This window comes from Canis lupus, chromosome 20, assembly GCF_048164855.1.
Source record: "Canis lupus baileyi chromosome 20, mCanLup2.hap1, whole genome shotgun sequence".
Classification (NCBI taxonomy): domain Eukaryota; kingdom Metazoa; phylum Chordata; class Mammalia; order Carnivora; family Canidae; genus Canis; species Canis lupus.
In genome coordinates, this window is record NC_132857.1 from 17,310,878 (window position 1) to 17,337,012 (window position 26,135).

At 34.9% G+C, this 26,135-nt stretch overlaps 1 long non-coding RNA gene across 3 annotated transcripts; it reads left to right on the forward strand.

Moving 5' to 3' along the window:
- The first annotated feature begins 262 nt into the window (after positions 1-262).
- Positions 263-25,919, forward strand: LOC140611698 (uncharacterized). Of its 3 annotated transcripts, XR_012012843.1 has the most exons (7): positions 263-446; positions 803-1,015; positions 2,836-4,617; positions 13,720-13,819; positions 22,305-22,402; positions 25,229-25,359; positions 25,781-25,919. It is a non-coding gene; the product is annotated as an uncharacterized lncRNA (long non-coding RNA). The 3 variants fall into 3 exon arrangements; XR_012012842.1 differs by lacking the exon at positions 22,305-22,402; XR_012012844.1 differs by lacking the exons at positions 13,720-13,819; positions 22,305-22,402.
- The last annotated feature ends 216 nt before the right edge of the window (positions 25,920-26,135 follow it).

Here is a 26,135-nt window from a genome sequence, read left to right on the forward strand (position 1 = left end):
TTATTATCTTGAACTTATGACAGGTTTAAAAGTTTAGTACTTGTGAATTTTGTCGAATTGGGTGAATTTTAATTTGAGACACAGGAAAAATACAACATTTTAAGAGAAATTATAGCAGACTTCACTGAAAATAAGTACCAGTTCAAAACGAAGAGAACTTTGGAATTCTGATTTCTTATGGGAAGGAAGCCAGTTTGAAAGCTACTTAGTTGCATTCACATGCCAGTCTCCTAGAAAAGGTAACTCAAAGGTAACTCAAGGGTATAAGACAAATTCACAGACAGCAGAACCAAGAGCATTTTTCCAGGGAGAATGACTATGCCCTGAGGAACTGACAGCATGTGTACAGATAGATTTTTAAATCTATGGATGAGTCATGGCAATATGCCTCTCTCTTTGCCTGTAATTGAATTGGGTGTCTATCTTCCTGGTTCATTCACATCATTGTAAGTTGCATGTACCAGGGCTAGTTCATTTTCCCTGTAGTTCACAGACCTTTAAATTCAGAAGAACTGAAGCACCCATGGCATGCAGTCTGCACCTGAATTTGATTTAGATAATGAGATCCTGGACCTCAGTGCTATAATCTGTGAGGTTTTGAGGATTTGGGGAGTTGATAATATGGGAGGGATGGGAATAATTTATGGACAGATGGCAGATTGCACTGATTAAAGATGGCCTCAAATTCTATTACTCCAAAAATTCTTCTTCTTGAATCTGAGCTGGGCTTGTGACTGTCTTGACCAATAGAATGCAATGAAAATGTTAAGGTAAATAGCAATTTCTGTTTTTCTTTTCCAAGACCCAAGCTAAAGCAGCCACATGAAGAGGCTTACTTGGAAGACAACTTAAAACCTCAGCAGAATGTCCAATCAACAACCAGCATGGACCTGCCAGTCATGTGAGAAAACCATCATGGAAATGGGTTCTTCATCACCTTTCAAGCTGACAGGCCTGGTTTTGTACCTGACTTTAGCTAATAGCTGTGCAAACTGTGTTGTTATTTAGCCTCTAGGTAAGTTGGCTTCTTCATTCCTTAAAGTTTTATGAGGATTTTATATTTTAATGCATATAAAATACTGAGGACAATGTAGTAAGTGCTTGATAAATATTAATTAATAGGAATATTTAAATACCAAAAATGTATTCTAGCTCCATAAAAAGAACTATGAAAATGCTACTCCCAGGAGCAAAGTAGTGTCAGAAAACTTCCTTAACTCATTTTAGGATGTTATTCTGACCATTTGTTGCATTACCTACTGTTTAGTAAGCTGAAACTGTCCTACGAGGGCTTTTAGGATGAAAAATCAAAGCAAAAAGTACCACTCCAAAAGAAGTTTGTATACCTTCCCATGAATGATATAACAGGAGTTTATAAGATATCTGTTCAGTCATTCAACAAATACTTTTTGAGCATTTTCTATGTAGTAGGCCTAAGTGCCCTGTCAAATTATATTGGAACTTAAAAGAAAAGGGAAAATGTATGATCTTACATAAATGTGTATGTTAGTTTTTATCATTAATTTTTCCAGAACGTTATAGCAATTTGGAAATAATGAAAAAAAATTAAGATTTTTATTTATTTATGAGCGACACAGAGAGAGAGAGAGGCAGAGATAGAGATAGGGAGAGAAGCAGGCTCCCAGAGCCAGATGTGAGACTGGATCCCAGGACCCTGGGATCACAACCTGAGCCAAAGGCAGATGCTCAACCACTGAACCACCCATGTGACCCGAAATATTGAAATATTTTAAAGTAAGCTATTAAAACTCACAGTAAGTTTAAATATTTTATATATGCTCACAAATGAATTTATTATAATTTTACTTTCCTTTTAATATAAGTGAATTCATCAATAATCTTTTCAAAACTTACTTCTTTAGGAGAACACATTGGCCTAAGTCACAGGGTTGGCACATACAAAGGCCAGTTTCTCTGCTAAAGACAAGTTAGCTTCCATAGATGATTTATTACAAACATCTCACACTGAAGATAATTCATGGTAAAAGTTTTATTTCACGGGCTCTCATATTAAATCCTCTTTCACACACATGCATAATACATATATATGGGAATATATGTATGTGCACATGCATGCAGAAAAATCTATATAAATTATTATAAATCACATGTATTCAAACATTTCTTTTAGGCCTAGTGAGAATAGGTTTATACTTTACATTTATGTCATTTTAATTAACAGCTAGTAAAATAGTAGTACACCCTAAATTTAATATTGTTATGGATTCTCTGAATACTGTTTAATGGGCACTTTATTTAACATAACAGTGTCTACTGCTCCCTATTCTCTTACTTTTCTTCATGGCCTTTAGCCTTATCTCTTATATTGTTAGCAAGTGCTTGCTTACTGTCCATCCTCTTACACAAATGAAAATTTCTGTAGAGAAGGGGCTTTCTTGGGGATCCATGGGTAGCTCAGCGGTTTAGCTCCTGCTTTTGGCCCAGGGCGTGATCCTGGAGTCCCAGGATCAAGTCCCGTGTTGGGCTTCCTGCATGGAGCCTGCTTCTCCCCTAGCCTGTGTCTCTGCCCCACCCCACCCATCTCTCTATCATGAATAAATAAATAAAATCTTTTAAAAAATTTTTTAAAAGGAAGGGGCTTTCTTATTTTAGTCACGACTTAGTACCCAGTGTCAGGAATCACATCTTTCCCATTACAGATACATAAGTGTTCATTGAATAAATGAATGAATGAGTGTAATAATGTTTGCTCCTTCCAACCATCTGTTCTCCTTTCCTCTTGTTATAGTATTTCAATTTTCTTTGGGAATTTTTATTTTCTTGTTCTTAATCCATATCTTACCCTGTTTCTAGGAACCTGGGTGCCCTAGCCATCTCCAGTTACAATGATCAATATGCAGACACTAGAGCCAAGAGAGCCAGTAAAAGTCAGGACAAATCTGGAGTTTCTGTTGGGAAGAAGCTATATCTACTGGACTTGACTCTGCCAGCATATCGTCAAAGCTAAGCACCAATAAAACTAATAGAGTACTGATTACATTGCTTACGTCTGCATACGCAGCCAAGCTAAAGACAATCTGCCCAGTTATGCCAATAAATAAATTGTCTTTTTTGTTGTGGTTGTTCTTTACTTTTTTTGGCTTGGTTTTGCCTAAGTCATTTTGAGTTGGTTGCTCTTTCTTACTATTATTTTAACTATTGTTTTATGTATATATGACTAGAGAATATTACATATCAATTACAATGTGGTCTAATTACTAAAATTAATCCATATTAACATTCCTCAAGGTAAAAACTGAAGCAAATTTAGACATGAAAAATACATCCCAGTACAGTTATTTTTTTTATTCCATTTGAACCTTTAGAGTATTATGTTAAAGAGTAAAGACAAGATTTTAGGAAACAATATTATATTTCAAGTCCAGAAAATTATCCTTTTTTATGTTTATTGAACAATATCTGTGATAGTATTCAGAATTCAAATTATAAATGATGGTACTGCTACTGCCCTGACTTGGAAATATGAAGGCAGTCAGATGTGAAACACCAATGCTGTCAGCATCATTATTCATACAGAAAACCAAAACAATGAGACAGTTCTCTGTTGTTAGCCTCTCTTTAATCGCTTTTATATGGATAAGATGGTCTTTTTAGTAAGGACACACACACCATTAACCATTTTTAACTTCCAATTGAACAATATATTATGGTACTTGTAGCATCAAATATCTAAGTAATTACTTGTGAATGTTCATACCTGTATCATAAGGATATGCAGGAAAGTAAACAGTTTAATATGTAACAGTAAAAAAAAATCTGTTTAATTTTATTCATACTTAAGTCTAATGCTTGAAAACTATTTCTTTAGAAAATATTTTTCAATTTATTTATTTGAGAGAGAGAGACAGCATGAGCTAGGGAAGGGATGTGGGGAGGGGCAAAAGGAGAAAGAGAGAGGGAATCTCCCATAGCTTCCCCACTGAGCAGGGATCTCCACATAGGGCTTGATCCCAGGACCATGAGATCATGACTGGAGCGGAAGGCAGACACTTAACCAACTGAGGCACCCTGGTGCCCCAACTCTACGTATTTCCATGTGGAGGGTGAAACTAAGACATCCATGATCCCTACCATTCTATTAGGGGAGCTATTTTGGAACTTAAGAGTTTCTTCTGTTGATACAGGGAGAGGTGATTATTCCTATTGAAGAGAAAACACTAAATTGAAGTGGTGCAGAGGCTAGAAAGAGTACAAGAAGAAAGTGGAGATGACAGTGGAAAAGAGAATGTTTCGGGAAGAGAACCTTCTTTTTTTTTTTTTTTAAGATTTTATTTATTTACGCAGAAAGAGAAGCAGAGACACAAGCGGAGGAAGGGAAGAGAACCTTCTATGGGAGACTCTCCTACCTACTAACAGAGCCTGTTATACCGTCTGCCCTATGAAGTCTAACGTGACAAGTGACAAAGTGTCCCCTCTGGTTCATCTCTACTGGGAGCTTTGCAAAGATCAGCTTGAACTTCAATAAAAGAAACATGCATGCCAGTATATTTGGGTTATTTCTGGGCAAATTTCTTCTGTCATCAGAAGCCAATGGTCGACAGTGAGAGATAGTTTCCCAGGCAACCCCAGAGATGAGTAAGGCCCATGCTTCTAAAGTTCTAACCTGGGTTGAACTTGAATACTATATTTAAGGAACTTATTGGCTGGATAGTATGTTGTAAAAAAAAAAAAAAAACACTGACTGGTAGTCAGGAGACACAAGATATAGCTCAAGGTCTTCTGATAAGTAGTTGAGTAACCTATAAAACTGGTCTCATCTGCAGATGATGAGACATTGCTCTTTTGACATCACTTTTAAAGAAAGCCCTAGCATCCAGCACCATTTATCACAGAGAAACTGAACTAGTATCAGGGTGCATTTTCATACTCAGCAAAAGTACTTTCAAAGACACAAAGGAAATCCCAAAAAATAGCTTGAAGCAGAATTGTTGGCTGTGTAAAAGGAGCTCAAATTTACCTGAAATATGAATAGAGAAGGGCTACCAAAATGACAGTAATTTTGTGGCTCTAATTATAAAATTGTCTGAATTACAGTACTATTCTTCATCTGCACTATTCCAATAAGATTACAATACAATATATCCATGAATTATTTTCTATATGAATTTTGAATTTTTAAAATTATCTACAAAAGAAACATATGATTTGCCTTTCAGAGATTTTTTAAAAAATAGTTTTTCAAATAACTTCCTATAAAATATATCTCTTCCCTTATCTTCCACCATATACACAAATTCCCAAACTTCTCAAATGTATTATGTTTATATAGTGAGATGACATATATACACCCACTACATTCAGGTGGGGAAAGAAGGCAGCTCCATTCATTTCTATGACTTATTTACTGTTCCACATGGCCTTACTTCTACTGAATAATGATTGAGGAGAGAAGAGACTTTTAAAATGTGCCAGTACATTAGTCTCTTTCAGTTTAAATCTCTTCCAATTGCAATCTTCTCTTTGGAATATCTTGGTTTGAATAAAATTGCTAAGATAAAAACCCATTTTTTTCATGAAATATATATTAAAGTATCTGTCATTTTATCTCATTTGAAACTTCAGAGCATTTTGTTAAACAGAAAAGTAAAGACAGACTGTCTCAGCTTCCCTGTGTTCTTCTGCAAGATGATATTCAGGAAGATGGGGTTTTTATAATCTTAGGAAGAAGGCCCACATACTATCTAGTTTTCAATATTATGCTTTCTGCCTAGATCTTCTTTGATTTCAGAGCCTGGTTCAGACATCCCCCTGATCAACTGCATAATCCTAGATGCCTATTAACTTTGGAAAGTCTTTGTCCCTTATGTTGTTTTTGTTCAGACTGTAGGTATTCATGGTTGTGTTGATCCTCCGCTAGTCGATTGATCCTTTCAGCATCTCTGTTTCCTCACCAAAGAAATAAGAACTTCAAGCACCAATAATTCTCACCCTTCTGCAGGGTATAGTAACCAAGAACATGGCCCCCAATTCATTTGTCCACCTCTGTCTGTGCATGATTCTGATCCAATGTTGGAGTTTTCAAGTGATTGGCCACACAAGATGTGTTTGAGAATCATGCCTAGCAATTTGATATACACAGTTGCATTGTTATATTTTTCTAGATGTGGCCTAGCTCTATGCTTGCTGCCCAAGGTTGATTTTCAAGATAGTAAAGAAAGACTGAGGCATCTTATCACATAACCCTGCTTCCATCCTCCTCTCCTTTTCCAATCCACTGTAGTGAATTAGTAAGCTTTTCATTGTTCCCTACCGGGAAGGAAATTTCCTTCCATCATGTCTTACTCTGTTCCAAGGTGATATTAGCTGTTCCCTTTTCTGAGAATCATCCTAGCAAAAGAAGTGAGAGGAAAAGAATCTGGCATAGTGTGGAGAAAAATTTCAGAGTCAACTCTAGTAGATACACGTAGTTGGCTGCATGTAGATATGTATAAACTCATAGGTATAAACTCAAAATATGGATATGGATAGACAACATTCTTTTGTATCTGAATGTCTCAATGATTAGAAGGTGTGTCCCTTTTCTTTGGAAGAATCTGGCTCAATCTATCTTAATAACCTGGAAATCTTTTTGAGAACTCATGAATATGAATTAAATTGTCAGTGTTCAAAAGAACATGATTTGATTCCCTTCTTCTCTGAAATCAGGCATTCATAGAGAATGGTATTTAAATGACAAGTCATAGGATAATTTGTGGCAGTCAGACGGCTTTATTGTCTTTCCCAGCTAACCCACCAGAGGGAGGGAAATGCATATATAAGGCATTTATAATCCCGTCCTTCTAGATGCTGATTTACTTCAGCAACAATGGGAAATTGGCCTTTTGACATGGAAAAATTATTTTGTAACAACAACAACACAAGGGCCAAAGCAATAACAAAGGCTTAGTTATAGGAAAACAATCGAGGATAGTTTTGTGAATATTATCTGAAGATAATTTAACAGACAATTTTTCCACAAAGTTAATTGCTACAAAAAGTAAGGCTGCAGACAAACAGCTAATTGGTATAAACCAAAAAGAGATTCTAAGAATTTCTTGCCTAATGAGGTTTCTGCAACATGATACAAAAAGTCTCAATGTTGCTTAGAAAAGGCAATTTTCCACCAAACCTTCGGAGAACTTGTAAACCTCTATTTAACCTGGTTCATTTTATTTCTTCTTATTTTTGAACTTCATAAAATCTTCAAAGAACAATTTGTTATTAATCAAATATAAAATGTTCTTTCCAGCTCACCCCCTCTCCATCTTTCTTGGAATTCCACCAAGGCAGAAAAGCCTGACAAGTAATTTTAGTCCTCCTATCTCCTCCTTCATCTAAACTGGTATTTACTGTTCAATATACAGTCCAAAGCAAATTCCCTATTATTCTTAAGACATAATCATGGAAGTGTCTGATTTGAAATGCAAGCAAGGATGATAAAAAATACAAGTAGGAAGTTGATAGACAAAATTCCCTTATTTTTTACTTAATTTGACTTCCAGTTTATTCAATTCTCCTAAAAAGAATAGGAAGAGTAAAAGGAGGGTAGTGCAAATATGGAAATGACCCTCAAGAAAAATGGACAATTCTTCTTTTAAGCACATTCCTCTATGTGTGTAAGTTTAAGATAAGGAAACACAATTGCTTCTAAAAATAAAAAATAAAGATTAGGATTCCTTCTTTGTATGCTCTTTTAGTTTCAGAATCTATTCTCCTCAAAAAGGAAAGAGATTTTCTTCAGGATTCCATTGTTTTTAGAATAATGTTCTTGACAAAATAATGAAACTGATATGTGAAACATGTCAAATGCTCATTACTGATGGTAACTCTAGGGATTTTCTTTTCTCTGTTTCTTAAACATACTAGACATAAATGACAGAAAGAGACACCTACCTCCTTAAGTTATCAATGAGGGAACAAAGGATATTGCAAAAATAATTTTATGAACATATTGTGTTTGAATAGTTGAATATTCTTGGCTACTTTCAATTTATAATATGAATGAAATAAAATGACAAAAAATGAAGATTATTGTTAAAATCTAATAAGATTAATAAATAATAGTATGAAACACCTAAAGTTATCTATAAATTTATGTGTATAAGTATACTAAAAATATAAATTTATACATTTTATATATGCCATATATAAATTTTTATGTACATATATATGATGATATATGTATGTGTCATGCAGATCTATCCATTTTTATATATACAAATTTTGATATACATAATATAATTTTTGATATATATGTAGATATATATGATGCAGGCATATGATGTATATGTTACATAGATATGCATCTACATATCTCTCTATATATGTATATGTGTTATATATACATATATAAAAAATTCTGGTGGATTATGTGTATATCAAATTGTGTGATCCTTCAATACTCTATTTGTATTGCCTCTTTATTATCTAATCTACTAAATTTGGGGATTTTTAAAAAATATTTTATTTATTTATTTTTTAAATTTTTATTTATTTATGATAGTCACACAGAGAGAGAGAGAGGCAGAGACACAGGCAGAGGGAGAAGCAGGCTCCATGCACCGGGAGCCCGATGTGGGACTCGATCCCGGGTCTCCAGGATCGCGCCCTAGGCCAAAGGCAGGCGCTAAACCACTGGGCCACCCAGGGATCCCTTAAAAAATATTTTAAAGATGCACTTATTTATTTGAGAGAGTGAGAGAGTTGGGGGAGAGGCAGAGGGAAAGAATCTCAAGCAACTCCCTGCTGAGTACAGAGCTAGACATGGGATTCAATCAAACAACAATAAAATCATGACCTGAGCCAATATGAAAAGTTGGTTGTTTAACCAACTGAGCCACCCAGGTGCCCCTAAATTTTGTTTTTATTGGTTTTGCAATAACTATCTTCTATTCCCTAAATAGCATACATTGGTCTTCTGTATTTAAAAAGTCTGAAAATTCAAATTGGACGAGGTTAAAACCAATTATAGTGTGTGTGTTTTGTTTTGTTTTTTTTGTAACTAGTGTATCAGGATGAAATCTTAAATAATGTGACAGTGAAAGATAATTTCAGAACAAGAAAATGAACATATTGAGAAACATGTTACAATTTTAGATCTAATAAGAATCGCTTTTACATGACTTTATTTTAAAAATAAAATATGTCAATGACCAAATAAGGAAAAAGGGAGTATCTATCATACTGAGGACCTATTTCACAGGCACACTAGAGGATTATTCAAATTTCTAGAATACACCTGTCTTCAAACTCAGCATCCACAAAGATTACATGTCCACTTGCTCATTTCTGTGCAGTTGACAAGATAATTTCAAAGGCCATAGTTTTAGTGTTCTGTAGGCCACTGATCCATTTTTAACTATTTAAAAATTATGATTATAAATACAGTTTCTCAAATGTTCTCAAAACCTTGCTTGAGATTTTACTTATTTCCTCACTATTGAGTTCTAAACTTTGTCATGGTCATTCCCTATTTGTATGAGAATTAGGGTTTTAATTTTTTTAAATTATAATTTTATACTTCTGCAGAACCCACCAAGATACTGAAATCCTCCAGTTGGATTTATCTGATGAAGCCAACCAAGTGCACTTCATGGACAATTGATGCTCAGGCACATTTTCTTGGCTTTCAGAGTGATTCCCAACTAGGACCAAACTTTACCCTTGTTCACATTCTATTTCTTTAGTTTTTGTTGTTGCTTTTGTTGTTACTGATATTCTAATTTCCTGGTCTTTGGTTCGGTTTCTGGTTAAGTCTGTTACTCCTTCCCTCTTTTGTCTAAGTCATGCTTCTTGCTCTCTTTCTACAATAGGGACCAGTGAGTCTATCTTGTCTCAAAACATTGAGATGGTCTTCATTGCATGTTGAGGGAACTCTAAGTAAAAATCTGATTTGTTCAAGGCCAATACGTTTTTCTTCATTAGTGGCTGCAGCGTGTGGGAATCTGGTTTTAGGACAATTTGGCAATTTCTATTGACATATTAAGTGCCTATTTTTTGTTGGAAAAGGAACAATAGAAGATATAATTTATAAGTCTAGTTTTGATTATTTTGCCTATTTTGGGGGGGGAGCTCAGACAATTAAGAAAATATTTTCTGCCATCTGTAAGTAAGAACGGCTCTCAGCAATCTGATCCAATTAGTTTTGTATTTGGCATTTACTTATGATCCATATATGAGGTTGGACAAATGAAACTATAAGCACTCTGTATGCCTACAATTCAGAAAAGCCTTTAACTTTTTGTGTATGAAATATTTTCCCACTTTCATAGGTATTAAATATTATTATTACTACTAAAAGTAACAAGATATGTTCTGAGTAGCATAAAGAGATTTTTATGTACCTCATGAATCTAATAATCCCCACCAAGTATCTAAAAAAATAAAGAAAACAAGCATCTAATTCTTTAAATGTGATAGCCTTTTAAAAGATTGCTTCTTTCAGAAACTACTCGCTCAGAAGAAGCTTTATGTAAGAATTCAAATAAATATGAGAAAAGTTGAAACTCTGGACAAGTCAGATTGATTTCATAATTTTTTTCTTTCAAGGGAATAACTATTTTTTCTTTGTATAAAGTATAATATAGGGCAGCTCTGGTGGCTCAGCAGTTTAGCGCCACCTTTGGCCCAGGGCCTGATCCTGGAGACCTGGGATCGAGTCCCACGTCGTGCTCTCTGCATGGAGCCTGCTTCTCCCTCTGCCTGTGTCTCTGCCCCTTTCTCTTTCTCTCTCTCTCTCACATACTCTCTCTCTCTCTCTCTCTCTCATGGATAAATAAATAAAAAATCTTTAAAAAATAAAGTATAATATAGAATTAAAAAAATAGTCTGTATTTTCACTAAGAAACTACTTAACCTGTTGAGTCTTTAAACTTAGTATATTGGTTTGCCTGTTAGTTAAGATAAGATAATATCTACTTATTTATGATGTTGAAATGATTAAATTTTATTGAATTAAATGAATGTGTAATTATGAACACATTTTATATAAAGAATAAATGTCTCAGAAGCATTGAGCTTAAATGTAATTTCGAAGACCCTTAGTTACTTTCAGATCTCACACTAACATTAAATAGAGGTAATTTGTGGATATGATTTTGATAACTGATTTTGATATTTTCTAAGTAAGCTAGAATACTGACATTTTGGTCACTAAGTAATTGATTATGTTTGTGTATGTACATTTGTTTCTTTGTGATGTTACAGAATGCTCATTCTTATGGATCATATGGATGGATACATTCATTTTGCCAATTCTAAAAGATGAGGAGGAAATATGGGAGGATGTAGGACAGCATATCGTGTGTGCTTATGAGTATTTTTGGTTTGCTAAGATACTTTGTGTGGCAAACAATTACCAAATATCTACCTCCCAGTGTGCTCTGTGAAGCAGTTAATATTTTGAAGACGAATTATAGTTAAAATGGGTGATTAAGACTATGCTAGAAATAATAGTAGCAGAAATGTTTCAATGGGTATTCAAGGCAATGGAAAGTGTTTTTTTTTTGTTTTTGTTTTTGTTTTTTTTTTTTTTTTTATCAAAGACATTGATTCTAGGAAATTGGTAAATTGTCTAACCACATAGAAAAGAAGATTGTGAAAATCAAAACCTTAACAGATATATAAGGTTGTAAGTAGTGGAAAGAAGCTTCTACTCATCTGGATTTATTTTATTTGTAAATGATGAGTCTGAAAAGAAGCAAAGAATTGTGTTAAAGTTTAATAAAATTTTTTCAGTTTCAATAGATTTATCAATCAATGAGAATTTTATAATTTTAAAAAGGAGCATGTGAATATTTTAGTGCCAAATATATATATAATAAATACTATATATATGTGTGTATACACATATTATATATATATATATATATATATATACACACACATACACATATATACACACACATATATATATCATGAGTTTTACTGTTTAAGATCAGGTTCTGTTTCTCATAGCATGTCTTTCTCCAGACTTCAGATTAATTGGTTCCCCTAAAACCTCATTTCTCTAACACATGCAAGAAAAGTTGTTAGTATTTGTGTTTTTTTTTCAGCTTTTTTTCTTTATTTAAGGGTAGAAGTGATATTCCTACAAGCTCTGTACCACTGCCCTGAAACTGGAATTCTTAAGTCTGAGCATTTTAAATACTGAATTTATATATTTTTATAAGCATCTTTTATGAGAAAATGGGAATATATTACCTATAAATGATCAGAAATGTCATGGGTCATTTTTGAGTTATATCTATAGACAAGAAAAAAATTAACCCAACTGAAAAAAAATCATTTAAATATTTGGAAGCCACTGCCTCCACCAAAATAGTCCTGTACTGATGCATCCCTCAAGTTTACTCTGGTTTAATGCAATAGGAACTTTTGTGAATTCAAACCACAGATCAATAAATTGCATTTGTTCACTCAGTACTTTATAGGAGAAGAAAGAATCTGATGAGATTTAATAATTCACTTATGTATTTACTCAGGAATGGTTCATTAAACTGAAATTGGTGAATTAACAGTGGTTAAATAAAAAATAATGGAAGTAAGAAATATCTAAAAGAATTGAATCGCAAAAAAGCCCAGTCAGAAAATGGAGCTGTTGGCAGGCCTGTTTTCATTAGCTTCCTGGCTGCAGTGAAGCTAAGTCCCAGTGAAAGTAGTAGTGCGACAAAGGTAACGTTGGTGGTCATATTGGCCTTGCACGGCTGCTGCTTTGCTCACCTCTGATTCCACATCCCTCCTTTGAGGCAGCTTTGCCTTTCTATTTCCTGCAAATGGTTAAGGCAATGTCCTCTGGAACTTTCCTTCTGCATAAGTCAGGGGGGATTTGTGCCTTTCCCCCTCTTTTTGCTTTTTGTTATTTTTGTTGTTCCTTTTATTTGTCTTGTTTCCATGTGCTTGATTTCAGTCCAGTTCCATGTGTTAGGAGATTTTTTCCTGAAAAAAGAAAAGTGTCAGGAACAAATGATCGAGTGGCCTTCGGTGCAGATGTGATGATTCCTGTGATACTAATTACACAAACCTTTTCCCATAGTTTCTATATCACTTGTGTTACCTGCTCAGATCTAGCTTAAATTTGGAGTTACCACTATTATTCATCCATTGCCTGATCCCTCCCAAGTGAATGTGGCACGGGAAAGAGGTCCTAAAGGAAAGCTTACCAAGTATGGCCCTGAAGGTACAGCTAAACCGTTTTCCAGATGGTTTGGATCGGTGTTTTTTGACATGCGATGTGAGAGGTGTTTATGATTCTCTCAGCTTCGCTAAGATGCTGATTCATCTGTCAAACTTTCCATTGTGTTCTTGGGTATCCTGGATACCACAGATATAAAAAAAAAAGAAAATCTTTGGACAAACTTTATGGCTTACCTCAGATTTGGAAGACTTAAGATGACTCCCTAAGTAGGCTTCTATATTGTGGTAGAGAAATCCCGGGCTTTAGATTCGGAAACACGCCTTCAAAACCCCAGCTCTATTACCTATAAGCTTAGTTACCCAGAGCAATCATTTCTCCTCTATGACCTTCATTTTCCTCATGGATGAAACAGGAGTAATAATAACTATTTCGAAAGAGTCATTAGAAACTTAATATAAGAATACCTATTAAATGCCTATTACAAAGTTTAGAATCCTGAAAGCATGCGATGTGGCAAGTATTATTATTAACCATATTGGAATTATATTATTATTTTTACTCAGGAAGCACTCTCATACCTATCCCCCAGTGGACAAGTTGTGAAGTATTTGTTCTACCATGAAACATTTATGCCTATGATGTGCCTCTAGCCCATCCTTTAAAGTAAGTTGAATGCTGAACAAACAAGCACACTTTGTTAGAAAGGTAATTTTGATATTCAGGGAAATTTTCTTCACTTCTCTTAAAATTTTGAAGCACTTGGGTGGCTCTGTCTTGGTTAAACGTCTACCTTCAGCTCAGGTCATGAGACCAGGGTCCTGGATTCGAGCTCCACATTGGGGTCCCTGCTCAGCAGGAATCCTGCTTCTCTGTCTCCCTCTGCTGCTCCCCCTTTTTGTGCTCTCTCTCATCCTCTCTGTCAAATAAATAAAATATTTTAAAAAACATTTCATAATATTTTCATCTGCCACTCTTCATATCTTTTGGTGATCCCCTCAAATACATTAAAAAAAATCAAGACAAAGTAATAAATGTTAGTCATTGTATGTTATGCTAAGATGCCACCAGGGCAAAACTATTGCATGCATGAGTAGGATATAAAATTTTGCTCTGAGTGACAGAGCTAATTAGCAGAAATATGTAAGTTTTCTCCCATTATGGCTTCCTATCTCTAGTGATCTTAGGCATTTCACTGGGCTCTCAGCTGCATCTTCAATTATGTATTTGACACTTTTCCTAATTCAGTTTTCAAGGTCTCCCCCAGATTCTTGTTATTCCTCCTTGACTCTGCCCCATGGCTTGCTTTTGGATTGAAATTTAACATAACACCATCCTACTGATCATCCAAATGGTGTCCTCCTTGCTGGGATCAGTAGATTTCAAGGAACATCAATACTCTGCACAATCTTAGCTCCACAAGTACTTTAAAGGAATTCTCTGGATCTCTCTCTGAAACACCATTTTTCTGTCCTTGTGTAGGAGAGCTCAGTGTTTAACTGAGGCTAACCAACCTAAGTCGGCCAGCCCCCCCCTCTGTTGATCACCTCAGGGGCACAGGAAAGGTGTCCCATGTGGTGTGATGTTAGGGACTAACTCAGGTTTTGATGACATCTTCTCTTCTGCAGGTACTATGGATTTTAAACTCTTCATATGTGTTTATTCACCTTCTTCTCTCAAGGACAACTTTTCACAAGTAATCTCTTGTTTCTCTGGAGTCCATACTTATTGTTATTTAAATACAGTTCCTGGGATGAGGGATTTGGGTGTTAACTCAACAATACAAATTTTCTACATATTTTACCTCTGGAAGGAAACATGAAAGAGTGACTGTATCTCTGGCAGGAGAGTTCATTCTTGATTTTCCATCATATTTTATTTATAAATAATACAGCCATTAATCTCTTTGGAAATGAAAAACAAGTTAACGTCTTCATAGTGAAAAATAAGAAGAGAGCATATTTCAGATTTGTGCAGGTATTTATGCAGATAAGTTAGAATTAAAAATCATCCCTCTCTGTCATTTTGCTTGACCAAAATACACTAAGAATAGTCCTTAACAGCTTCCACTGACAGTTTGTGCTTTGGACTCTGGCCTTGGAAGTCTGCACAACTAATTCTCCAGGCTTGTGACCTTAAGTGCCTCTGGCTAACACTGACACGGGAAGCCACATAGCAAAAAATCTCCAGGACTTCCTTTGTGCTTTTTTGCCTTTCAGCCTTTTAGTCACAGCTATAAATCCTATAAGCTATATACCTGAGAGCAGCATGAATTACCTCGGTCCTACTTCTCATTGTTCTCTGAACCATGATACTAGGCCTATGGAAATTTATTTTTACCTATTTTTGAGTAGGCCTTTGAATTTATTTGAACAATTTGAAAAGGCACACAGCGTTACTAAGGAAACCAGTATTTGCTAAATGCCACAGTAAGGGGACCAATGTGCTAACTGCTTTATATGTTGCTCTGCCCTCTGGTTTCAAGTCAGCTGGGGACTTCTATCAGCATCCAAGTTGCTGCTATGGAAAAGGACTTGAATATCTGCATCCTTACTCACCTCCAACAGCGGGAGTGAATCATTCCTTTCCTTTGCAATAAGATCCAGGGGGAGGACTTTAAAGTAATATGCATCAGCCATTGTCATGGTATGACACATATCAACAAATCAGGTTCTAACAGGAGTTAAGAGAAAATGTCAATTGAATATATGAAAAGGCATTATGAGACATAGGGAAGAGAAGTAAAATGGTAATGACCCAGAAGAAAATCCTTCCTGAAATGAATTCAGTTCATGACACAAAAGAAAATGTAGAACACATTTGTTTCTTATTCTTGGAAATATAAAAGAAAACTTTAATTGCATTAAATAAGGACAGAATAGATATGAAAAGTATGACACTCAAAGAGAAATAATTGCCAAATAAGATGTTCAGTGGGAAGAGTAAAAAGTAGATTTACACTAAAGACACCAAATTAACAGTACATAAAATAGACTTACAAAGCATGTCCAGAATCTTAAAAAAAGTGAAAAATATGAGAGAAATGAGCATACATAGAAAATTAACCATAAAAATTCAAGTTATGATTTAAAAAGAACATGGAAACTTAAGTATAAATTAATTATCAGAACTAATAATCAAATATATAAGTCAAGACTTTATGATTAGATTAGCACTCTGAAGGCCTGAAGATTATACAAATGTGTGCCATTAACATGGCATTTAATGTAGACAACCAACACTTGGACTTGTGAAAAGTGTGGGAACGTTCAAGGAAACAAATCAGTGATCAAAAATGAATAGGAGAGATAATAATGAATGCTTTCAATGTATTTTAAGAACAATTGCCTGTAGAACACTAACATCAAGTTGGTTTGGTAAAATAAATTCCTAAAGAAAATTATTTAATATTTCTATAACTTTCACCAAAAAAGAGTTGAGTCGTGATCATTTCAAATGTTGTCAAGCATTTGAAAATACAAATGTTCAGGTATAAGAGCCTCTGGGGCAATGCTCAATGAGACACTTTAGACCATTATAAGAGAATTCAGAAAAAAAATACTATTATTTTGTTAGTATTAAAAAATACTAAAGCTTTTTAGTATTGTAGGAGGGGGCCCTCAATCAAACTCAGAGACACCACTCTTGCTCTGATCCCACTGAGGACAAAAGTGACCTGCACACATTTTTGAGAAACACAAATACCTACTTGGGGTTGTTTATTCCTATCTTTAGCCATAACGTTTGATTTCCAATGCCTCCCTTGGCTTAGATTGACATCTACCTAAGCCACCAGGTATCTGCTACTGAAGGAGGTATAACCTATTGTCAAAATAACACAGGAAAGACAGAAATAAAAAGAAGTAGATTTATAGATAGATAGACAATAGATAAAGACAAATTGGAAAGCTGAAAGGGGTTAATAAGGAAAGGAAAGGAAAGCAATAAAGATGTCTTTCTATTTTTATTTATTTTTATTTTTTATTTATTTTATTTTGAGAGAGAGAGAGAGAGAGAGAGAGAGAGCTGGGGGAGGGTGTGCAGAGGGATAGGGAGAGAGAGAATCCTAAGCAGGCTCCACACCCAGCATGAAGCTGGATACGAGTCTCCATCTCATGGCCCTGAGATCCTAACCTGAGCTAAAATCAAGACCAACTGAGCCACCCAGGCGCTCCAGACAAAATGCTTTTTGTCAGAAGGATTAAAGATTGTTGTTTTGTTTTATACTGAGATCTTTGAATGACTACAAATTTAGGAATGTTTGTGAAAACCTTAGTGATTAAATTAAAAGCACGTTATCTAACTTCTGCATTATAAAACACGTGTGACCGTGGTGACAGACTGCTAGTTTACTGCTTTCTAATGTTTTCTCCCTTTGTTCTCAGTAATTGTACCTCAAAATTATAGCTGAGCACATGATTACAAGGTAGAAGCTAAATCCCACTGTCCCTTTGCATAAGTGTGAAAATATAACTAAGGTTTGGACAATGGGGTAGAGATGAGAGAGGTGAGTAAAACTTAGGGCAAGTGTGTTAGAGAGAAATCATACCTTTCTCCTTCCTGTTTCTCCTGTTTTTGGCTGGTTGGAATAAATATAGTATATAGGTGACATAATGGTTAACTCTAGAAAAAGAATAACGATAAATGAAAAGAAACCATATGCATGTATGTGTGCATGCATGTACACATAGGCACAGCTACACACACACACACACACACACACACACACTCATTGTCCTCACATCAAAAAAGAAGCAATCCATATTGCAGAAGATATAAGACAAATAAAGCACGAAGGACAGAAAAAATAATACGGTGGCTAAAGTGCAGCAAAATATTGCTATTAATTCATAAACTAATTATCAAATAAGAGACTTAGAAGTTACATAACTAATTAAGTTATTATAAAGGTGTCTAACAAATATTGATCTATTTAAGAAAATACTACAAACTATTTTATTTTCCACCCCCTGTTAAGAAGTTTGGCTAAATTCAGACATTTAACCGCACCTATTTACCTTATTTCCTAGTACTTCTTGGCTTGTTTGGTTTTGTTCTTATGATAGACTTCTGAAGATTTTCCTATTGAAGCCTCAGATCATCCTTCATCTCTTTAGAGATCTGTTTATAGGGATCCCTGGGTGGCGCAGCGGTTTGGCACCTGCCTTTGGCCCAGGACGCGATCCTGGAGACCCGGGATCGAGTCCCACGTCGGGCTCCCGGTGCATGGAGCCTGCTTCTCCCTCTGCCTGTGTCTCTGCCTCTCTCTCTCTCTCTCTGTGAGACTATCATAAATAAATTTAAAAAAATAAAAAAAGAGATCTGTTTATATTATTTTTAATGGTTTTATATCATTGAACTTCTGTGATCATTGCTTCTCCAAAAACGTATATATATATATATGGCAGTCCATCCACACACATGGACTGACATATGATAAAATTCTATTATATATATATATATATGGGATGTATATCATATATATGTATATATATGACAGCTGAGGACATATTTTAAGGGATTAAACCTCAGTTTAGGAATATACCATAATTTAAATATACATATACTAGTATTTTCTACATTTCTCAGTCTTTTATATTAAGAACCTCTGAATTATAGTGGGCAATGGCAAATCTGGCATAAAAATAAGTCTAGGCAGGTGTGAAGGGTTGGAAAGAGTCAAGAACATGAATTTAGGAAAGAAAATGAGCTCAATTGGAAGAGTGATCATTGGGATAGGATCATTAAAAGAAACAGTAAAATGATAGAGAAGGAAGGTCAGCTCTAAGGATGAAACAAAATCAAATCTATCATATCTTTCCATAGTAACAGAATGCAGGTCCCATTCTCCAAGGGGGAAATGGAGAGAACATAAAAATAAATAATCAATAAAATACTGAATGCCAGAAATCCAAAGGAAAAAACAACAAATATCATAGCTGATGAAAAATTTAAACCGTCCATGGTGCACAATGCATTTGCAACACACATACTCACATTCACAACATACACCCACACCACATCCACACACATGGACTGCCGTATTGATAAAATTTCATGCACCAAACAAAGCTTTTCAAATATCTGCCAGAGAGAAATAAAGATAGATAGATAGATCTTTAAGACAGCTTTTATTTAATATCATTTTTTTTCTGCTTTTAGCTTTATTTAACTTCAATACAGTAACTGTAGTACTTTACCTTTTGGTCCTTGACTGCTTTCTATCGCTGTTTGTGTAATAACTAACTTTACTCCAAAGGATGAGTTTTGTCACTTATTTTTCTGAGAGATATAAAGAATCTTGCTAATAAAATAATTGAATCATTATATTTAAAATTATTTTTTTCTGAAATTGAGAGATTTAACTGGCTTAATTTTTTAAATTTCTCAAGAGTAAGTTGTACTCCTGTCTTATAAACGAAAATAGTTTGAATTACAATCATTATATCAATATCATAATATTGAACTTCATTAACAATTAAATTGTTTGCAAAATAAAGTAAAATAAAATTTTACTCCTGGGAAGGGAAATCTAAATAATTTTCTCAAAAATATCACATTAAATTATATTGGTGTGAGAAAAGTAACCTAAGCCTATTAAAACATTCTCGATCCATTACAATTTTATTATAGTTGAAAGGATAGAATAATCTACATATTTTGTAGCATTTGTGCATTCCAAAATACCCACCCAGAAGGCCCTTTTCTCTGATGGGAGGGTGATTATTTTTCTGTGGTCTTTCCCATAATGCTTCCATTGTTCCCCAGAGCTCTCACAGGAAGCTCTGGGTTAGCTATCTAAATATAGAAAACTATTCTGATATTTTATCAGATAAACATGATACGTTCACCTGATTCTTTTAATCTGCGTTTTGGACACAGAACATAAATAACAGAAACCTGGCTAGGCCACGCAGTCAACTCGGTTAGCAGCAGAACAGCCGGGCAAGAATTCCATAAGGAGAGATCTCAGCTGTCACTGCCCCCTTCATTTTTTTCTGTGATTTCTCAGTTAACATGGTATTAATCGTCTCTTCCTTTGTGCCTCAGTGCATCCAAAATCACACCAGGCACTTTTGCACAGTGAATTTAAGGGTTCTTAAGTTCTCTTCCAGGTAATTTCTAGATATCAAAGTTAAGGGTTGGGTTGGCTGAACTCTGTGATTGAGCTTTCATTATATTTCAGAGAGAGAATGGGGAGGACTTTGATATGGGAAGGGAAAGGAGTGCCTTTGTTTTGTAGCTGACTGACTTTCAGCACTCCTCCTTAATTCATGGGGATCACAAACATTGACCCTAAGAGCCCCTAATTCTGAAAGATATACTTTCTACACATAGGTTGTATCTTCCATGTTAATCCTGCTTGTTTGTTTTGAAGCTGTTTCTGATATTAGTAGATGATAGTAGATTTAGTAATTTCAATGTCCAAAATGGGGTAGGGATCATCATCCAGGACTTAGAAATTAGTATGTCTGATAAAAATTATTCTGTGAGGCAATATATGATAGCAAATTTTTTAATAATGATGTAACTAATAAAACGGTAAGCGAATTTATATTGTCAATAAAATATGGTAAAAGCCAAAAACAATAGTAATGGTAAAAAACATTGACAGAGTGTCATAATGTCTCCTCTGGTCTTTAATTTTAGCCATTTAAATAATAAATGTGGCTCATTGTATCCCAAAGTCTCATAAACCTTGCATGTGCAATAATTGGGATTTACATTTAACATTATCAAAATAATGAAACATTTTAGTATTTCCAAAATATAGAGGTAAATCTAACTTGTACTCTGGTGAGTAGTAATATGAAATATGAGATGCCCATTCTCTAAACACATTTTAATTTTCTTAATTTTATCCATGATTCCAAGCCATAGATACAGTTTGGAAAGATGATTTTAACATAAACACTTAGGAACATATGCCCCTCACTGTGTTAAAATTTATTTGCCTGGCTGAACTTAAATACTTTAAAATAAGGGCATAAATATTTAAGAGTATAAAGTAACCTAAGTAAAGAGTATAAATTTTGAGTAGAGAACATCCTGCTTTGGTACTGAGTAAATAAAGTATGTGGCACATTTTCAAGCATATTCCTTAGCTTTTTTCAATTGAATGTAATGAAAAAATAAACACTGAATATTTGGTTATTTCCTATATATATTAAAAGCAAAATAAGACAAAACTAGGCTTTGGACAAGGTTTCAAGGGTGATAGGATCACAAAGATTTCACACACACACACACACACACACACACACAGCTAAAAGAGGAGTAATTGAAAATAGTATATTCATTAGTGGTAATACATGGATATATATTGTGGGTGGTTTCTTTCAATGTGAAAATCAGTGATGATGTTCCCAGATCGCTTGATTCTCATCTCAGATCCATCAAAGAATTGGAGAATCTGAGACTAGAATGGGGAGATAAGAGTTTATTGAGTAGATCAGTAGATCACCTTTCAAGGGTGAAAGGGTGCCACTGCCCAAGCAAGAGTAGCAACCTCACGGGAGAAGCTCTAACTGTATCCTTTTAAGCCTGTTTTCTGCAAATTTGTAAATTTACATGAAACAAACTGTTGTAAATTTAGCTCTGATTGACATTTTTGAGTGACAGCTGGTGGTTATATAACATTTTGGCTTCTGTGCATGTGCCTACCCATGATACCTTCTGTTACAATTGTATTTATTTATGTATTTCATATTTATGGACTTTTAATGAGCTTTGTGACCCTAAAGGTACTTAAGAGCAAGTTGCACCTATTGTGCACATGCTCAGCTCTTAGAAGTCCCCTGATGGCTTTGGAGGCAGCTCTGTGGCCAGGCCTCTCCTGTTCTGTTAACCCTTGAGAGGGCTCTGAAGGTGTGGCTGTTAACCCTTGGCGGTGGCACCGAGGGTGTGGGCAGCATCTGCTTTATCTTTCTGGGCTCAGCCTAACCGACTGCCTAACAATGATAAATCTATAGATTGAAAGCTGAATTCTGATTTTGTCGTGTTGCTTTTTTTTCTGCTTTTTCCTTTGCACTGTTATTAAAAGCACTCTTATTTATACATGCAAGCAGCAGAATGCGATCTTTCACTTGGAATACACGTGACTTCTTGAGAGCAGCAATTTACCGTTTCTTATTGATTCTTTTGTTACCAGTTCCTTGAGCAGAGCCTGATGGACACATTACACTCAAAGAATGTTTGTTAAATAAATGGCTTAGTGGAAGGCAGCTTAAGCAGAGCTTCTATCTTCTGGTATGACATATATTTCAGTACAGTGTACTTCATACACCGCTGGTCACAGAATTTTCTTAAAAATTTATTTTAAAATGACACAGAAACACAAATATACTTTGGCAGAAGCATCCTAATTTGATCCTTTTGGGAAAATATTTTTTGAAAATGCCATATTTGTATCCCTATACTTTTATGAACTATAATTTAGCACAAGCAACATGTATGTTATGGAGGTTGGCCATCTTACTAGGACAATAGTTTCTCATAGTAAGAGAAATAAATGCAATGTAAATAAAATCATTATGCAACCATTCAGTAACACTGGCTTTCACCACCTAAATAATTATTGCTATTACAACATTAATTTATTTCATATGTCAAAAATTCTTTATAACTGTTTTGATAATCATTTATTGAGATTAGTATTTCAACACGTTTATGCTCAACATCAAAGAAGATTTTCTATTGTTGTCATTATAACTAAGCCTGCTTTTGTTCAGATATATTTATTACCAGGGTTAAAAAAAAAGAAAGAAAAGAAAAGAAAATCAAACAAAATATTGCAAAGGTAACCATTAAGAACTGATTCGACATTGCCAAATTTGTTTTCTGTTTGTGATTTCAAGTTTTTCTTTCTCTTATATGTAGCAAGAATTTACAGACATCTGTTTAACAATTTGAGTTGAGGATCCTTAGAGATTTTTATAATTTTCCTGCTGATGTTTTATGATTGCATCACCCATACCAGTTTTATCAGCAATTTATTTTCTTTTCATTTTTCTTAAAAGACTTTATTTATTTATTCATGAGAGACAGAGAGATGCAGAGACACAGGCAGAGGGAGAAGCAGGCTTCTTGCAAGGAGCCGGATGCAGGGTTAAATCCCAGGACCTCAGGATCATGCCCTCAGCCAAAGGCAGATGCTCAACCGCTGAGCCACCCAGACATCCCATAACAATTTATTTTCTAAAACATTTCTATCACTTATTTTATTTCCATAGTATTCAATTTAAATTTTATGAGGGTGCCTGGGTGGCTCAGTCAATTAAGTGTCTGCCTTTGGCTCAAGTCATGATCCCAGAGTGCTGGGATTGAGCTCCACATCAGGCTCCCTGCTCAGAGGGGAGACTGCTTCTCCCTCTCCCCCCTGCTCATGCTCTCTCTATCTCTCTTTCTCTCAAATAAATAAAATCTTTAAATTTTTTAAATTTTTATGAAAAAATATCTTCCAACAGCTATATATCATTGTTTTATCTAATATCGAATTACATTGTGTAATTGCAATATTAAGTAACCAGCATCCACAACTTTGAGAAAAACCCATATTCAGCAAACTCTGGTAAACCAGAGTCTTGGAGCCTACTAGCCTGTAGTATTCAGCATTTTATAGACACAATGGAGACTTGGTTCTGCAATGTTGTGATTTATAAGAAATATATATTTGGTCATTCCAGATGAGCAGCAAAGGTGTCTTTTGTTAGACTAATGAGGTAACTTTTGGAATGTACTGAAGGCTGGGAGCCAAATGACAGAAGAACCAACCAAGTTATTAGAGGATTAAAACTTTCAGTCTCATTCCCTAACCCGTGGAGAACAGAGGCACTGGAGATTGAATCCCTGGCCAATATATTGGCCTATGATTTAATCAACCATGCCAATTATAATGAAGGCTCCAAAAAGTTCTCCAAAAGGATTGGGCTTGGAGAGCTTTGGGGTTGGTGAACACGTGGAAGTTCTTGGAGAGAAGTGTGCCTAGAGAGCACGTAGAAACTCTGTGACCTTTCCCCATACCTTGCTCTAATCATCTCTTTCATTTGACTGTTCCTGAGTTATATCCTTTCATAATACACTGGTGATCTAGTAAGTAAATGCTTCTCTGAATTGTGTGAGCTGCTCTAGCAAACAAATTAAACCCAAAGAGGGAATGATGGACACCTCTGATTTATAGCCAGTTAGTTGGAAGTGCAGGTAGCAACCTGGACTTTGGCATCTGAAGTCCAAGGAGAATATTGTTGGAACCTCCAATCTGTAGCTGATCTGTTAGGAGCACAGGTAGCAACCTGGACTTGTGATTGGCATCTGAAGAGGCAGGGGTGGAGGTGATCTCAGAGGGCTGAACCTTTAACCTATGGAATCTGATGCTATCTCTGGGTAAACAGGGACAGAACTGAGTTCTTGGATACCTTGTTGATGCCTATAAATTGCTTGCTGGCGGTGAGGGAAACCCCTGCCTCTGCCCACGTTGGAAATTGGTCTCACAACATGAGAGTTACTCTTGACAACCAGTTAAGGAGAACTCAGTAAGAGAGCTTCCATAATGTTTTCCAAATTCTTCACAACTTATATGTATTATTTTGTTAATAAGAAACTAAGAGAAGAACATACCTATGAATAAGTGATATTTTATTTAAAAACCACTAGAATGAAACATACTCACAAGAGTCACAGATTATATGTGGTTGATAAATATCAAGTAACCTGTGTCCAAGCTATTTAAGACATATGTTAAACTTGCAAGATATCTATGTTAAAAATAATGCTAGAAATAACATACCCAGAAGCAGATAAACCTGATTTATTGTATTTTATACATAATCAGTGAAAATTACAATTTTCAGTAATTCTGTGATCTTTGTGGAAAAACAAGAATTGTCCTGCATGACCAGATATACTGAAATATAAGTTAAAAAGAAAGTTAACAAGTCTTATACATATGAAATGGGTCAATAACAAAATTAAGAAGTTATTATACTGAATCAATATTTGTGTTCTAAAGATTTTTAAGCACTTGAAAAACATAAAAATGGCAAGTGTACTTTAATATTATTCCCCATTTGTTTCAAGGTTGTCGAAGATGACCCAATATTCATTACTGGAAAATGTTCTCAGAGTCTTTTTCGAGGAGTCATAAAAATTCTAACAAACTACTTAGTGCTGAAATGCAAGACAGAAGTCTCAGAGGAAAACAGTCTAAGGTCAGTATAAAGAATCTGACAAGGTTGTCCTACTCTGAAAAAAAAATGAGGGCAGAATCAAATAAAACCACTTTACAGATCTAGTCACATAGCTCATCAAAAGATTCATTTGATTTTTGTTTAATTTATTTAGATGGGATTTAGGTTATCTTTACAAAGAATTTACCATGTTTATGTTGCTCTCTGTTAAAAATAGTTCAGAGCACCTAATATTAATTCTACTTACATTATTAAGATTATTGCTAGATGTTATCTTTTATGAGAAATACCCAGGAGATAGAATAGATAATGGAGAACTGTCCTCTCACTTTCCTCAAAGTTATAATTTTAGTAGGATTTAAATCAAATATTTACTACTCACAGGACACCTGGGTGACATTGCCAAATTTGTTTTATGTTGATGATCAATAATTTCTTACAGGTGGAGACGCCTGGGTGGTTCAGTGGTTGAGTGTCGGCCTTTGGCCCAGGGAGTGATCCTGGAGTCCTAGGATCAAGTCCCACATCGGGCTCCCCCCATGGAGCCTGCTTCTCCCTCTGCTTGTGTCTCTGCCTCTCTCTCTCTCATTAATAAATAAATAAAATCTTTTAAAAAAGTATTACTACTCTCTTTATATTTTTGTTTCATAAAATATAGATTTTTGAAAGATTTACCACTGCTTTTTTAATAAATTAATAAGAAAAAAGGAACATTTTAGCATCATGAAATTAGCATGACTTTCAGACAAATGATTAAGAAAATGGCTTTGATTTCTGTGATAAGTTCAACTGTCCAG